We start from the raw sequence: 18,600 nt of genomic DNA, 5'->3' as shown, positions 1-18,600 counted from the left end.
TAGTTGAAAAGGTAAATGGAATGGTTTCTAAAATTATTACCAAGCAGGTAAACAATCATCCTGGAGATTGGGATAAGTATCTACTACCAGCTTTATGGGCCTACAGAACTTCATTTCGTACATCCTTGGGATTCACACCGTATCATCTAGTATTTGGTAAGGAAGCAATCTTGCCCATTGAAGTGCAACTACAAAGTCTCAGAGTAATGGCAAGCCAGCTTCAACAACCCAACATGCATTTGAGAGATCACATCATCAACTTGGAAAGACTGCAGCTGGACAGAGAATAAGCAATAAATTATTATGCAGCACAAGCAGAGCATAGACGGCTTAGTTTTAACGAGCATCTCCGGAAAAAAGAATTGAAGAAAGGAATGTTGGTGCTCCGCTACGACAATCGCTTCGACACGCGCAACGATAAGAAACTCCTACTCCGATGGGAAGGTCCTTTCATCATCAGGAAAAAGTATGCCAATGGAAGCTACCAGCTTATGGAGGCTGATGGAAAACTTCATAAAACCAGGGTAAATGGTTGGCGACTTAAACCTTATTTTCTTCGATTTGACCAGGCTCCACCAATAGACATTCCAGATGAGGACACACCATCAGCCGCCACCTCTGATGATAATGATCAAACAGATGAGCTAGAGACATGAATGCCTCTAGCCAAAAGGGGAGGGCTAATGATGGGGGCTTTTCACAAGCCAAGCTCCCATACCCCTCTTCTCTCGTTCCCACCCCATGAAAACCCCCTCTTAGGGAGGGAGTGATAAAAGGCATTGGAAAAAGTAAGAAAAAAATAAAGTATGATAATGTAAATATATAAGAAAGGTAAAATAGGCCACCTCATGCCTGCGGGGTAGCCCATCCCCACCTTGCCTCCTTTTTCTTCACTGTTGCCCCGCCGTGTGTCCCTTTTCCTCTCCTCCACTCAAAAGGTCAACCCCCTCTCTCTTCCCCTTGACCTTTCTCCTTTCTCTCTCCCCTCAAGCTACCCCACCTCTCACCAATAATGCATTATAACTCACCAATAATGCACCAACTCACATGCAACTTACCCTATCTTCCAAAATAGTATACCCCACCCCCTCTTTCTCTCTCCTATCATATCGCATGACCCAAATACCCCCCTCTCTCTCTAAAGGGCGCCATGTCTCTTGTCTTGTAGATAAATAACCTCCCCCACACTCACACACACTCAGTTTCACTGAAAAAGGTGCCCACAGACCCATTCCCACCCGGTGGTTACCTGATTTTTCTTGTGTTCACACACATCTGCACACAGATTCACCTCTGAACACACTCCCCTCTCTCCCCTCTTGTAATTACTTTATTCTCCATATCACCTCTCACTTTTTTTCATCAACCCATCTCTCTCTCTTAGTCTCTCTCTCATGAGACTGCTGTTCTGGCACATATACACACAGCCAGACAAGTGGGGCCCACAGTCACATGGCCTATGTAGATAATGATTTCTTCATTTCTAAATTCTAGAATTTCTTCCCCCTCCTCCCCTATATAAAGAGGGGTCACCATCACACAAAAACACACAACATCACCAAAGAACACACTATGCACTGTGTGTGCCTAGTGCACACACCCACACCCACACCATCACCATCACTGCAATCACCATGCTTGTCTTGAGCATGACCTCTACACCCTTGGCTATGGAAGATGAAGGGCAACTAAATGAAGGATGATGGCCATAATCCTCATGCAAGTCTTCGTCATCAACTCCCACCTATCCGCCATGTGCTCTACCACTCTCTCCCTTCTCATTCCCCTACCCTATGCTCCCCATTTCATCGCCTAATTCTTTAAATAAAGCTTGAGGTTTTGTGAGTATGTTTTCTTGCAATGTTTTGCCCATGTGAGGTGTGCGGAATCGCCACCTAGTCTTGTGTTTTGGAGTGAGCTTGTGTATGTGTGAAGGGTGTGCGGATTCGCCATCCTTTTGTGGTGCCTAAGTACTAAGCCGCTATACCCCCTCCCTCACTCTCTCTCTCTCTCTCTCTCTCTCTCTCTCTCTCTCTCTCTCTCTCTCTCTCTCTCTCTCTCACTTGATCTCATTCCCTTTCCTCTTCATCATTACTCCCAAGCATCCATCTCTCTTGGATGAAAACTTTGTTATGGTGGTGTGTTGTTTGCGTCCTAACCGCTGAAGCTAGGTGGTGCCCCCTGTTTGCTTTACCATGACAGGCTCGAGGCGCGCCATTCGGTCCCCGGTGTTTTAGAGGCCATCGGGGTTCGGGGTTCGCTTTGCTCCCGTCATTTGGTGCCCCCACTGAGGATCTTTTCATGAAACCCTTCAGTTTACAAGACTGAAACCCCTAAAATATTGTGAATGGATGAATGGCTAGCAGGATTTGCTAATTGGACGACAGAAGAAGAAGAGCTCCAAGCACAACTAGACGAACTCCGCATCTCCATCGAAGCTCGAGTGCCAGGCGTAACGGTAATCGATTTGCAGTGGGAGAGTCAACCAACACGCCAAACCCAGTGGATATACATAGGCCAAGTGCCAAGAAGAAGAAGGAGAAGGTCGAAACCATGTCCACAACCTACAACCAACCCACAACAACAAAATGGAAGGAGCTTTACACAATAGAGAATCAACACTATTCTACTTTGAGAATCGAGTAACTCAAGTCACCGAGGTAATTATCATAGTCAGTTTTCAAGTCGCACCTGATGCTGCAGCACAGATAACGGAATCATTGGCTCACACTCTCACTAGAGAAACTAGGGATCTACTGAGTTTGTTTCAGGAAAGAACACCACCCTCTCCCACAAGCTTGGACAGTGACTAAGCACCTCTAAGCTTCACATGAATCAGTACAACCTACCTCAAGACAGATCACACATACCAACACGTGTATGCTCAATCAAGGTAATACTGGATTTGAAGGCTCACTACCAGCACGTCATTGACACCATGCTGGGTAGGGAGCAATTTTTTGAGGTTCTCGCATCAGATCTACCATTTGTCTTACCTTTGGTACAAGGCAATGTACCGTTTGAAGTTTTAATCTATGTCCTAGTATAAGAGGGTATACACGCCTCCTTGTAAAGAAGAAAAAAACTTTTGCAAGTTAAGCAGTGTGTCTTTCTAGCTCTCTCTCAGTAATCATGGCAAGTGTAGCATTTCCAACATTTAAAGGAAAGAAGGGGGAGGATTTGGTAACCGACTTCCTAGATGACTTTGAAGTAGCATGTGTAGTGAGCAACAAAGATACAGATCAATCCCGGGTTAGAATCTTTAAGCATCTCATGAAGCTAGAAGCTAGATCATGGTACAATGCACTTCCACAAGCAACCAAGGATGACTGGGAACCCTTAAAAACCGCTTTTAAGAGGCGCTTTGGGGGAGGTACCACTTCAGAAAAGTTGTGGGACAAGTTGAGAGACTTGAAGCAGGAGGGTCTTTTAGAATATGCCACCTATGAGTCCAAATTTGTGGATTTGTGGGAATGGTGGGTTGAGTCACTGGCAAGGAGGGAAGCCGCACCCGATTTCCTAAAAAATATCGGTTCACGCATGGCTTATGGCCGCTTCTCAAGGAGAAGGTGAAAGGTAGATTCCCGGCTACGTACGAGTTAGCCGTTGAGATTGCTCGCCTTAAGGACAAGAAGCTACGAATGAAAGCCAAGGAAACCGAATCAACAGAAGCAGGAACATCGCGTCGACCAGCAACTACGACAACCACCATACCACCACCACCGGCTCTTGGGGTAAGAGATGACCAACAAGATATGTTGGCCCATATTACTGACCAACTGCAGAATTTGTCTGTCCACTTAATACAGCAAGGGAGGAGTCAAGAAAGAGATCAAGACCCTGGAAGAGCACGACGACAAAACAGGGAGTATCATTGCTACAACTGCGGAGAAGATGGTCACGGTATGTACTACGGTCCCAAACAACGACAAAACTATAATAGAGGAGGTAGGAGGAACCAATTGTCACCCCCTAGAAAAAGAACACCCCCACCCCGAGCACCACCCCCACCAACACAAATTCTACATCCACCCCAGACACCACTACAAGCATCCATCCCACCTCTTCCACCAGCCCCACCACCTAATCGCCCTGTAAACATCATAAGGCTAGAAGAGAAAGGAAAAGCCGTAGTAGTGGATCCACCCAGAGCAAAGGAGAGGGACAAGGGTAAGGAGAAGGTAACCTTTTTAGAACCACTTGAAGCCATGACTGTGAAAAGAGTTAGGAGGGAGAAAGCTACACAATCAGATGATGAGAGAAGCATGAGAGGAGAAACTAGCAAGAGGCCATCTAGGCCACGATGAAAATTGGGCATCACCGACTTCCAGCTAGGGGAAAATTTGGCATCACCGACTTCCAGCTAGGGGAAAGTTCTAAGCCCTATGATCTAACATTGGATGTGGCAGAGCAAGGACCGAAGATTACATGGCCACAACTGCTATATCTTGCACCAAAAGTAAGGCGACAATGGTCTAAAATGGTAAGTACAAGACGCTCCAAAACAAAGGTAGCCGGAGCAATTTCGGGATGCAACATGGATGACATCCTTCCAATTGTCGACGTAAACATAAAAGGAAAGAGGGTTGGAAACACCTACATTGATGGAGGTGCACAAATCTGTGTAATGAGCGACGCTATGATGCTTCGATTAGGGCTCGAGGTTGACAGGCCTTCTCCATGCAAGGCAAAGATGGCAAACAACGCAAAAGTAAAGTGTGTGGGTGTGGTAAGTGCCCTGAAAATAAAAGCTTTCAACACTGAGGTAGAGGTAGATGTTTTTGTAATGCCTACTAAGGGGGAGGGCTATCCACTAATTTTGGGAAGGCCATGGTTGATGGCCATGAAGGCAAAACAGGACTGGGGTACTGGCCTTCAACGCATGACCGGTAAGAAAGGGGAGACAATCTACTACGACATGAGGATTGGCAAGCAGAAGCAAATGAATCTGGAAACATCGGCAAATGAAACCACTAGCGAATCTTCCAATTCTGAGGAGGAGACCACATCCACCGAAGAAAGTGACAGTTCCATTGATGTGATGGGTATCATTATGAAGGATCCACAAAGGGTAAGCACAACTGGTGATCCATCACCAAAAGGGAAACCCAATGAAGAGGAGAGAAAATCACCTGGCCTAGGAGGAAGTAGGTTGAATGGTATGTTGTCTACGGAATTAACACTTGAGGAGAAAGATAGTTTTTTGCAAATGTTGATGGGATTTCCTAACCTGTTCATTGACAACTATGAAAGAATCACAGGCATTACAGTGGTGGAACATCATATTAAGCTGAAGGAAGGGATAAAACCAGTTGTGCAAAAGCTACGACGACTGGGGGTCATACAAGAAAAGGCACTCTTGGCCGAGGTAAGGAAACTGTTGGAGGCGGGATTCATCTATCCTGTAGAAAACTCAGAATGGGTGTCACCCGTAGTGGTGACGCCTAAAAAGAATGGTAAGTGGAGGGTCTGTGTTGACTACAAACCACTAAATGCAGCTACAAAGAGAGACCACTTTCCTCTCCCTTTCTTGGATGAAATTCTGAATGAAGTAGCGGGTTTTGAATGCTATACCGTCTGTGATGGTTATTCTGGATACTTTCAAATACGCATAGCCTTGGAAGATCAGCTAAAAACCACTTTTATCACGCCATGGGGTTGTTTTGCTTACAGGGTTATGCCATTTGGTCTCACAAATGCACCTGCCACATTCCAAAGATATGTCACATATGTTTTCCAACCGTTCTTTGGAACATCCATAAGAGTGTTCATTGATGATTTTTGTATATATAGCTCCCGTATTTCACATTTAGAAAAGGTAACTGAAGGTTTGGCCAGGTTGCAGAGCCTAGGTGGGCAATTAAATGTGGATAAATGCCACATTGGGGAGAGTAAAGTCATTCTACTAGGCCATGAAATTTCAGCAAAAGGTATCAACGCCGACCCAAGTAAGGTGTCCGCACTCATAGCCCTACCTTCACCAACGAACGCACGTCAACTGGTCTCTTTTCTACAGAAGGTGAGGTACTTAAGTAGATTCATACATCTACTATCACAACTTGTTCTACCCCTGCAACAACTCACTCAAAGATCAACTTTCACTTGGGACGAGGAAAGCGAACATCACTACAACAAGGTAAAGGAGGTCTTAGCCACTCTGCCAACTATCTCACCACCTAAGTGGGATGAAAAATTCTATGTCACCTCAAGTGTTGGTGATGACTCATTGGGGGCTGTGCTACTCCAAAAGGATACGACGACATCTTTCATGAGGCCAATCTACTTCTCTAGTCGAATGATGACAGCAGGAGAGAAAGGTTTCACCCATGTGGAACACTTAGTCCTAGCTCTTAGATTTGCCCTCAATGTAATGGCCTAGTTGAAAAGGTAAATGGAATGGTTTCTAAAATTATTACCAAGCAGGTAAACAATCATCCTGGAGATTGGGATAAGTATCTACTACCAGCTTTATGGGCCTACAGAACTTCATTTCGTACATCCTTGGGATTCACACCGTATCATCTAGTATTTGGTAAGGAAGCAATCTTGCCCATTGAAGTGCAACTACAAAGTCTCAGAGTAATGGCAAGCTAGCTTCAACAGCCCAACATGCATTTGAGAGATCACATCATCAACTTGGAAAGACTGCAGCTGGACAGAGAATAAGCAATAAATTATTATGAAGCACAAGCAGAGCATAGACGGCTTAGTTTTAACGAGCATCTCCGGAAAAAAGAATTGAAGAAAGGAATGTTGGTGCTCCGCTACAACAATCGCTTCAACACGCGCAAGGATAAGAAACTCCTACTCCGATGGGAAGGTCCTTTCATCATCAGGAAAAAGTATGCCAATGGAAGCTACCAGCTTATGGAGGCTGATGGAAAACTTCATAAAACCAGGGTAAATGGTTGGCGACTTAAACCTTATTTTCTTCGATTTGACCAGGCTCCACCAATTGACATTCCAGATGAGGACACACCATCAGCCGCCACCTCTAACGATAATGATCAAACAGATGAGCTAGAGACATGAATGCCTCTAGCCAAAAGGGGAGGGCTAATGATGGGGGCTTTTCACAAGCCAAGCTCCCATACCCCTCTTCTCTCGTCCCCACCCCATGAAAACCCCCTCTTAGGGAGGGAGTGATAAAAGGCATTGGAAAAAGTAAGAAAAAAATAAAGTATGATTATGTAAATATATAAGAAAGGTAAAATAGGCCACCTCATGCCTGCGGGGTAACCCATCCCCACCTTGCCTCCTTTTTCTTCACTGTTGCCCCGCCGTGTGTCCCTTTTCCTCTCCTCCACTCAAAAGGTCAACCCCCTCTCTCTTCCCCTTATCCTTTCTCCTTTCTCTCTCCCCTCAAGCTACCCCTCCTCTCACCAATAATGCATTATAACTCACCAATAATGCACCAACTCACATGTACCTTACCCTATCTTCCAAAATAGTATACCCCAACCCCTCTTTCTCTCTCCTATCATATCCCATGACCCAAATACCCCCCTCTCTCTCTAAAAGGCGCCATGTCTCTTGTCTTGTAGCTAGATAGCCTCCCCCACACTCACACACACTCAGTTTCACTGAAAAAGGTGCCCACAGACCCATTCCCACCCGGTGGTTACCTGATTTTTCTTGTGTTCACACACATCTGCACACAGATTCACCTCTGAACACACTCCCCTCTCTCCCCTCTTGTAATTACTTTATTCTCCATATCACCTCTCACTTTTTTTCATCAACCCATCTCTCTCTCTTAGTCTCTCTCTCATGAGACTGCTATTCTGGCACATATACACACAGCCAGACAAGTGGGGCCCACAGTCACATGGCCTATGTAGATAATGATTTCTTCATTTCTAAATTCTAGAATTTCTTCCCCCTCCTCCCCTATATAAAGAGGGGTCACCATCACACAAAAACACACAACATCACCAAAGAACACACTATGCACTGTGTGTGCCTAGTGCACACACACAAACCCACACCCACACCATCACCATCACCGCAATCACCATGCTTGTCTTGAGCATGACCTCTACACCCTTGGCTATGGAAGATGAAGGGCAACTAAATGAAGGATGATGGCCATAATCCTCGTGCGAGTCTTCGCCATCAACTCCCACCTATCCGCCATGTGCTCTACCACTCTCTCCCTTCTCATTCCCCTACCCTATGCTCCCCATTTCATCGCCTAATTCTCTAAATAAAGCTTGAGGTTTTGTGAGTATGTTTTCTTGCAATGTTTTGCCCATGTGAGGTGTGCAGAATCGCCACCTAGTCTTGTGTTTTGGAGTGAGCTTGTGTATGTGTGAAGGGTGTGTGGATTTGCCATCCTTTTGTGGTGCCTAAGTACTAAGCCGCTATACCCCCTCCCTCACTCTCTCTCTCTCTCTCTCTCTCTCTCTCTCTCTCTCTCTCTCTCTCTCTCTCTCTCTCTCTCTCTCTCATTCCCTTTCCTCTTCATCATTAATCCCAAGCATCCATCTCTCTTGGATGAAAACTTTGTTATGGTGGTGTGTTGTTTGCGTCCTAGCCGCTGAAGCTAGGTGGTGCCCCCTGTTTGCTTTACCATGACAGGCTCGAGGCGCGCCATTCGGTCCCCGGTGTTTTAGAGGCCATCGGGGTTCGGGGTTCGCTTTGCTCCCGTCAGCATCAAGAAGATATCAAACAGGCTAAAGTAAAGCTCAAGGAGGCAAGGTTGAAGAATAAATCAACATTTGATGGAAAGTATAGACTATGACATCATGCTATTAAAGATGATGATTGGGTTCTTGTTTTTTATAGTAGCTTGGAGAATCAATATACTGCTATGTAGAAAATGATTAAACGATGTTTGAACCATATGTGCCGCTTCATGTTTATGATAATGCAATATATAAATTGAGTGAGGTTGATGGAACTCTACTCAAGGTGCCTATTGAAGGAAAAAGGGATTAAGTTTTTCAAGAAGCAAGAAGGAGAGATTGTTATTGAAGGTCTCAGTTCAGATCAACCACTAATGGATAATGATATGTATGCATCAGACGATGTGTTTGATGAGGCTTTTTGATGATGTTGATTAATTTTAATTGGCACAGAGCGAAGGCTATGCAAGTTTAAAGGGGGTGAATGTCATGTCAATCCGCTTCTATGATGGGAAAAGGGGCCAAGATATGTACATCAAGTGTGCTCTAAAAGCAAGGAAAAATTATTGTGATCGATTGCCTTGGTCGAAATGTGGGCCAAGTGTAGAGAATACCACCACTTTGGTCTATAATAACTAAGCTAATGCATTGATAGCAAGATATTTTAACAAATTGTGCTAAGCAAAGATTTGGCTGATATATATGCTTAATATGGTGCTTTTTGAAAAACTAGAAGCAATTATTGATGGGCTTCTCATCCAAAATATCATTCACTTGGAGGAGTTTTTCTTAAAACTGTCAAAATGAGTTTTTTTTTTTTAGGCTATGGAAATATCAACGTTGCCATTCATGGAGAGTGGAAGAGAAGGGCGCCACCAAGAACTGACATGCCACCAAGAACTGACAAAGGAGGGCCACCAACTGAGTATCCATGCAAAGGAGCTCTACATTATGCATTGGAAAGATGGCGCTAATGGAGTGCTCTCTAGTGTGCATGGGAGAGCTACACATAGAGACAGAGCAAGGCCGCCAAGGCTTGCAAGAACTTATAAGGGGCACTATTGACAAGGAGGAAAGGGGTGAGGTCTAAGGAGCCACAGGTGGCAAAAAGAGGAATTTTGAGAGAGACGCCATCTGATGCGAGCATGGCAAGGAGGAGAAAATGAGAACACTACCTTTGAGGGCTAGTCCTCATCTGGTTGTAACAAAAAAGCAACATGAAGGGGCTAACCTTCACAGGTGTAGATATTAGGGCCGCAAGCCACAAAGAACCTTGGGATGTAGTGAGGAGGTGGAAAAGAGGGTTTCAGCAACTACAAAAGAAGAGGAGGACAAGAAGCAGAAACCCCTCGGCCTCTGTACCATTTGTAGAGTTGGGTTTGGTGTCTCCATGATCACCAACAAACTTTGAAGATCATCGCAGAAATTGATTGGTTTGGGGAGTCATTATTGAAGGTATTGGTGGTGCATGTGTATGAAGGGGCTGGCCAACCTCAAAGGTTTTTGGAGGGTGTTGTAGAAAAGAGAGGAGAAGGGAAGCGCCGCCTTCCAAAAAGGAAGGGAGTTGTTGATCGAAGGACCTACAGAGGGAAGGCAACCAAGGATTGCTTCATCACCTCTAGCACAAGCTCGAAATGAAGCCGATCAACATGTTATAATCTCCCTATTATTGAAGTAACTTATCATTATCTCTCTCTCATCTTTGCCAAGATCATTAGGTTGATTATAATTAAGCCGTATTCAATTTATCTCTCTCACCTTCATTAAGCCAAGCTAATTTTCTTGATCATTATGAAGTAATAGTTACTTACTCTCTCTATTGCTCAAAACAAAGCCTTTGAAACCTAATTATAGCTCTCAATTATGTCTAATCATCTCTCTATCACCCTTAATTAGGCCGATTGTTTCCCTATTTTTCTCAATCAAGCTCTAATATCTAATCAAAAAACTTCTCACATTCGGAATTGAGCTACCAAAACTGCAATCTCTCTCTATTATCCCTAAAGCTCCCTTACTCGCCAATTCTCTTTATCATCCTTGAGCCGTATAGTGTGAGCTTTAATGATATCGCTTAATCCTTTTTAAGCTCCTTTTGTAAAGGAGCTTAAAATCCTTGATTTCCATTTAATCTGATTAATTGTGTCGTTAACTGCTAACAACTTCAATTGTTTTGTGCTTCATCTTCATAACAAAGGATGATTGGTCTATTGTACGGTGTTGTGCGTCTCCTCTCTCTCTCTTTTCATAGCTAGCAGCCCGGTGCTCTTCCGGCTTGCCTTTTGTACCCCATATCCCCTAAAAGTGGGCCTTGGACTACAATTCATGCCAAGATAGAAACTTCGAAGGAGTGGTTCACATGCTAAAAAATGCTGAAGTGATTGATAAAAATAGAAGGAAGCCAAAAATAGAAAAACTCGCGAAGAAGAGCAAAGTTTTCATCATTTCTTTTGTTGTTGTTGAGTGTTGATTTCTTGAGGAGAGAGATCTCAGAGCATTTTTTCCAAGGTAAGCTCAAGGAGACAGGGTTTTCCACCACTGTCTCCTTCATCATCAACTTCTCCTCTGTTCATCTTAAAATAAAGTTAGCCTAGACTCTTTTGTAAGGAGCTTAATTAAACTCCTTAATCTTAAATTGATTCAATTAATGGTGCCATTAATGGCCCACTTTGATTCTTGATTAAGCTTTACTTAAGGTTTATTATTATCATGGTGATAGTTGGATCTATCTGTGCTTGTTGTTCTCTCTCTCACACATACCTCTCACAGCCAGAGGCCTTGCACCTTCCTGGATCATCGCAAACACATTTCCCTTGACAATAGCATGCAATTGAGCAGGATTAAATTGCCATTGAAAGAAAAGGTGGTATTAGCAATGTAGCCACTTCTCATGATTCTTCAATGAGTAAAAAATGTGAGTGGAAAATCACATGTTCCTAATGCTTCTACTGGTAGCACCTCGTCTGCAAATTTTGGTGAAAAGGGGAAGAAGAATATGTATTCCATTATTACAAGGCTAATGATAATTTGAGAAAGCAATGTCCTAAGTTGAAGGCAAAAGAGGCCAAGGATGGCTCCACTACAAGTGCAACTATTGTAGAATCTTTTGGGAAAAGAGATTCTGATGTTGATGTAGATGAAAAGTGGGCATTTAGTGTAGAGTGTACTTATGATCCTTCTGTCCATGATGCATGTGTCAATTGCTGCAGATTCACATGTGTGGTACTTTGATAGTGGTTCTACAAAGCACATTACTTCACATCATGAATTGTTTACCTCTCTTGAATCTATCCCTCATGGGAATACAATCACTTATGCCAACAATTCCTCTTATCTGGTCAAGGGAATTTGAAAGATTGTGCTAAGTATTATTGATGGACTTTATGTACCAGGGACCAAAAAGAGCCTCTTTTCTATATCTACACTTGGTAGACTTGGTCTTTTGGTTCCTCTACCAGTTCATGTTTTCTTAATTACTAGCTAAATTTCTCCCAATTAGAGTTGTAATCACTTGCACTTGATTAGTTTTGCCTCATCAATCAAGCCCTCCAAATTCATGTCTTTCGATCATCATCTCATCAATTGTAGTGACCGTCTCATGTCTTTTAAGGCATTTCAGCAAGAATCAATATTCCCTTAGGGACCTTTAATCACATTCATGTCAATTCAATTTATCGAATGTAATTACAACTTTATTTGTATTTGTCCCCCCTAGACTATTTGACACCTGAAGTGGATCAATGGTCCACGATCTTTGGATGATGTAGATTGTCTATTTATTCTCAAGAATAAAAATATTTCAATCAGGTTGTGCTGTCGAGACTTGAATCCTCTACCTACCAATCCAAGGGCTATGACTCTACCATTAAGCTATCACTCATCAACTAAAATACTGGTGAGAACTCGCTATGATATAGCAAAAGGAATGGGGTGGAGATCACATGGTGTTCATAAGGCAATTACTTTGGGATGGATGGTATCACAGAGTGATCACTTTTGAATCAATGAGTTCACAAGGTGATCACATTCCAATTGGAATTCACATGGGATCACATGGCAGTTACCTTGTGTTCACATTGAGTATCCTTGGGGTACTTTCAACAAGATCACATGGTAATCACTTGGATAAAATCATTTTACTTTGGTTGGAGCTCATCGCTATCCATGTCTATCTCATGGAACTCCACATTGGTCTCTACAACCTTTCCATTATAACTATTTTTTGAGCCATAGATCCAAAGCAAGGGTTTATAGTATCCTAACCACTATCCCTCCTCTATACTTGAAGGGTGCACTATGCAATCATGATCATGTACCATGTGAGTTCAACCAAATGGATTTTCTAATCCAAAAATTTTAGGAATATTAATAGAGATACATTAACATAAGGGGTATTATATTCCATTTTGAGGAAAAAAATCTAAAATAAGAGGATAGTTTATTTATTTAAGCATGGATTTTTTAAATACCCCACAAACTCACCTTATATAAAGGGTTCTTCATTTTGAACCCCACGAGCCTCTATATATCCCCTCCCCCTTCCCTTCTCTCACAAGCCAGAGATCATGGATGTTAGTGAAGCATCCATTGATTTGGACAACAAGAGGAACAAGGAGGAGGAGGAGGAGAACAAGGAGTAAGAGGTATAATATTGTAGTCCGTATGGCTGGTAGTAATAGAAACTTTAGTTCATTTTATTTTTGCTAATCCAAACTTGCTTAGTATAGGATGTTCTGGAGTGTGATGACATAGTTGAGATTTAGACCACAATCCCCTTTGGCACACTACATTGGAACCCTCCCCCCTCCCTCTCCCCCCTTTTGGGGTCTACTATTAAGAAACCACTCTTTATAACATGTGTTCATAGAGTACTTAAAAAGTCCCTCTATTAAAATGTTTACATGAATAGATTAACCTCCTATTTTTTCACTAAATAATAGTTTTTTTCCTAAAATGGATTTAAAAAACCACACTTGTTAATGCATCTTTGTTAAACTGCTTAAATTGTCAAAAATAAAAAGGCCCTCTTCTTGAGCTCACGTGGTAAACTAACATGATTATAAAGTGCCCCCCCCCCCTCTCCCTCTCATGATGATGTTGTCATTTTGCATAACGAGGTCACTCCATGGCATGGTCATTGAAGGGCTTGTGCCTTAGCATCATCACATAGACCACACATCTTTTGAACCTTTCTTAGAAGCCTTGCATCAAATGTATTGGTATCGGATATTATGACCAGGTACTTGCACACATAGGCATCCATCACTCTAGTAGGTTAGTAGACACCAAGAAAATTTCCTACTTTGTATCACTTGGCAAGTTGTCTAATGCCTCGTGCAGAGGGCAATGATTAGGGTTCCTTAATTAATCCATTTTTGCTAATCATTATTTATATTCTCGTGCTTAATTTTCCATCAAGAAGTGGGTGGGTTCTAAGAGGGCCACCTAACTTGCCTTGAGATTATGGCGAGGATTAAGGTTTGGACAAGCAAGTGCATGCCATAAGTGCAAGAATGTTGAGTATGCAAGAGAGGTCAAAGGATGTACTTTTTTCCCTCAAAAGGGGATGGAAATTTTAAAGTTTTCTTGTTAGATCTTGAATTTCATTTTGGAGGAAAAATTTATATTCAAATTTACTAGCCAATCTTGCCCATTTAAATTCAAAAGTGTCCCTTTGACAGCTTTTTGAGTGCTAAGGATTTGACTCCTTACATTACCAAATACAGAGGTTCTCCTAGACCTCTCAAATCATAGAAGCTCAAGGATTCTAATGAGTCATCCAAGTTTGATTGTGTGTGTGTGTGTGTGTGTGTGTGTGTTTGTTTGTTAGTGGGTGTGGGATCCACCCCCAAATCACCTCCAAACCAAGCATTCAGCATATTGACTAGCTTATACAAAAATGTGAATTCTCCACCATGTTGAGTCCCAACTTTGATACACAAGATTGAGTGATCACACATAGTTCAACTATGCACTCCTCACCTAAATCCGATTATTTTCCCTTGTCTATTTGCCTAGAAAATCTCATGAATTAGGTGCTTAATCCTTTTGAAGAAGCATCCTGGCTTTGTTGCAGGGGTCCCTACCGACCATGCCATCTCCTAGCACCAAGTCTCTTGAATCCTATTCTCAATTAAGCCACTATGGTTCAAGTCCTTTGGTGCCTTCCCACCAATATCAAGAGTTTGAAGCACTAAAAGAAGTTCACACACCACTTGGCAAACAAGATGCTTTCAAAGTCAACAAATGGCTTCTACTCTTTACATCTAACTCATCAAGTTAATAGAGACTATTCTTTTTTTTTTTTTGCAAAACTCACAATTGCGAGTGGATAGTATTAAGAACATCAGAAATATACACCAGCCTTGAGCTCAGACTGGAGCCTTGAGGGTCAAAGGATTACAAGTTTTCTGCTTGACAAAGAAACCACACCTACTCCTAGGCATCATGACATGTCATCATGACATTAGACGCCTATTTCAACCTTATGGATATAAATTCATGACTAGAGACACTCAAAGCTTCATCACCTAGAAGGTGCAAGGAGGGATGTGAATCAACACCAAGAAGGAGCTTTACTACAAACTTAACCAATAAAATTTCTTAAGAATTCTAAGCCTTCTACTATCTCTTGGATATTGTAGAAGCTCACTAAACACATTTTAAAATAATAATAAGAACTATTTTTGTTTGTTTGCATACGTATAAATAAACCTAAAAGGTGTTTTCTCACTAGTTTTCTCCTTTTACCTATACATATGCATCTAGTTGTACAAAAGTACCTACATTACTTAATACAAGGGGAGAACACCCTCTACATGGCCTTTTATTACAATCACCCTTCATACTGTGGTTTTCACCTTTAATTTTAGTTTGAAGGGGACATTGCTCCTTTGGTTAGAAGCAGAGAATTGCACGTCATTGATGGTCATGTGCACTATAAACTATGATTAATGGACATGTTACCACTTATAGTGATTGCTATTTTTCATTCAGTGTCATTTGTTGTATCCAATTTACTCGAGCATTCACCATATCCCTAGACTTATATAAAATATGCTACAAGAATAAGAGTTAAGGTATCTTTTATGAATAATTGGTCATGGTTATGGTAGTGAATGTCGGTTCATAGCTAGATAGCTTTTGTAATCTACGTATTGGACACCAAAAATAGAAAAATACCAATATTTGTGCAGCCCACTTAACCCTCATCGTGTTAGAGATGTTTGTGCACAAGGGTAGACCGAACAGGCATTGGGCCTTTGACTGTGAATACAGTTAATTAAACTAGATCACCTATGATCATAGAGATGATAACTTAGGATGTTCAAATATACATATATAGAGAAAGATAAGGCAAAGATGAGAGAGATATAGAGAGGAATTGACATCCAGTAGATGTAGATCAACTCAATTACTAGAATCTAGATACCCAATCAAAACACAACGGTATGCGTGAAATCCTATCAGCAAACACCTTGATGCCGTTAACCAATTTTTTGAAAGTAAGTCCATTCTTGTTTTTGTAGATTTGATCTACCTCAAGAACCTCGAGTCACACTCCCACAAAAGAGAACTCCACATGCTCTCAATCTAATGTCGATGGTAGAAGCCTATAGATGCTTTCCCAAGACCTCGATTCTCAAGGAACGTCTTGCTTGGCAAGCTCTGTAATGCCTAGTACAAAGACCATGAAATAACTAAGATAATTCCTTCCCCCCCCCCCCCCCCCCCCCCCAAAAAAAAAAAAAAAATCATGTAACCATGTGATTCGACCAACTTCATTAATATACTTTCACCCATCATATTCTTGGTAAACAATTGGTGAGACCATCCCTCATGAAATAATGGGATAATGAACCCATGGTTTGAACTTTGAAAAGTAGGGGATTGGTCAAGTGACTCCAATGAACCTAAAATTTCAAGTTTTGAACCCCACCCGACTTGTTGCACTCTAGAAGAAGAATAAAACGATTTAGACAAGGATTCAAATTGACTTATTGGTTGAAAAAGTGACCCCTCCTGCTTATAAAAAAGCAAGAAGGTGCAAGGCATGGTAGGTGGACATTTCAAACTCTATCCAGTTCCATTGAGAACAAGGAGCAATAGATATAAAATTGCATTTAGTTTGGTGTTCATCGTAATCCTTCTTGGCACACTACATCGGGAAGCCCACCTTATATAATGTGTGTCCATAGGGTACTTCAAAAGCCCCTTTGTCAAAATGTTTACACGAATAAATTAACCCCTCGTTTTTCATATTTTTCACTAATTAAAGAAAGAGCGGAGAGGGGGGGTGGCGGTGGGGTGGGGTGGGGGTCTTCCCAAAATGGATTTTAAAAACCCTCTTCTTAATGTATCTCTATTAAATTGCTTAAACTGTTAAAAACCCTTTTTGTCCAATGTGTCTCTATTAAATTGATTAAATTGTCAAAAATGTAACATCTATCCTATTAAAAACACATTGTATATTAACATGATTATACAGTGGACCCCCCGAGCACCCCCTCTCCCCGATGATGATGTTGTCATTTTTCATAATGAGGTCACTCCCCATGTTCACTTTGTGACATGGTCATTGAAGGACTTGTGTCTTACCAGCACCACCTAGAACACCCATCTTTTGATTCTTTTACGTAGATACCGTGCATCAAATCTGCAGGGGTTGAATATGTAATCATGTTAATGTACCATGTGAGTTGGTTTTTTATTGCAAAAATTTAGGTGAATTAAGAGATCTATATTTACAAAGTGGATTTTCACATTCCATTTTGAAACAAAAATCCTATAATAAAGGATCATTTTATTCATTCAAATAGGGTAAAAAGGGGGTTTTCGAATTACCCTTCGAATGCATGTTATATAACGGGTTATGAAGGGAATTTATTTTTGGCAAGTTTTTGTTTTTGTGATTTTGCAATCATTTTGTGGTTTTTGAGCTTTTTTATATAGTTTCTTAGCCTGTATTCCCACATGGTTTGGCTAGCCATATTAAGTTATTGGACAAGATAAGCCCATAAAGTAAATTCAAAGTGGATAACGAGATTAGTCCATAAAGTTCGAAGGCATAATCCAAACCAAGTCATACTGTAAATTACAAACTACTAATGTGCATAGAAAAAACTTACCATTCATTTTTTTTTTCTTGAGTCCCCTTTGTCCAATGGTATGTTTCTGAATCGATAAACCGTCCACCCTAGCATGGGCTCAACATGGCATTAAAGAAGTCTTAGCAATGTTTAAAATAAAAATCCACCATGCATCCTATGCAATAACTCATAATTCAAGGTTTCAAGGCATTGCCCAAAGAAATCTATACCACAAACTACTCATTTGCATAGAAAAACTAGCCACACTCACATAAGGTACATTCAAATGTTTTTTATTAGAGCCTATTTTGTTCAATTGTATGGTCTTTAGTCCATAAACCGGCCACCCTAGTATAGGATTCCACATGAATTTTTTCATAAAATCTAATATCTAACCAATCCAAATGATTTTCTCATATTAAATTGATCATTTAATGTGGGAGAATAAATGGGAACAAGGGTTAGAATATAGACATGTGCTTGTAGATTTATCACAATATGGGGCCAATGGTAAAGGGGTTCAAATGAGAGATGGTGTGCTTGAGGCGGGAACCCGGCCCAAGCTTGAGTTTCTTGTTGTGCCTGATAACTGAGATGCTTGGGATGCTTGAAGTGCTTGATGATTGAGATGCTTGAGGTGCTTGTCATGCTTGAAATGCTAGAGTTGTACTTGAGGTGGGAACCCAGCCCAAGCTTGAGGGGCTTAAGGACCAAGCTTGTGCTGAGAACTGGGTCCAAGGTTGAGGGGCTTGAGGTGTCACAAAAATCAATTCAAATCCCTACAAGGAAGGGGCGATCCATGCAAGTAGGGAGGGTGGTTTCTTGACCATTCTCTCTCCCAAAGGGAACCCCTTGCTCAAGAGGCAAGTAGGACACATGTCAAGCCC

This window comes from Adiantum capillus-veneris, chromosome 19 (genome assembly GCF_014529385.1).
Source record: "Adiantum capillus-veneris isolate H3 chromosome 19, ASM1452938v2, whole genome shotgun sequence".
NCBI lineage: Eukaryota > Viridiplantae > Streptophyta > Polypodiopsida > Polypodiales > Pteridaceae > Adiantum > Adiantum capillus-veneris.
The sequence above is the reverse complement of the archived record's forward strand: the minus strand, read 5'-3'. Positions refer to the sequence as shown.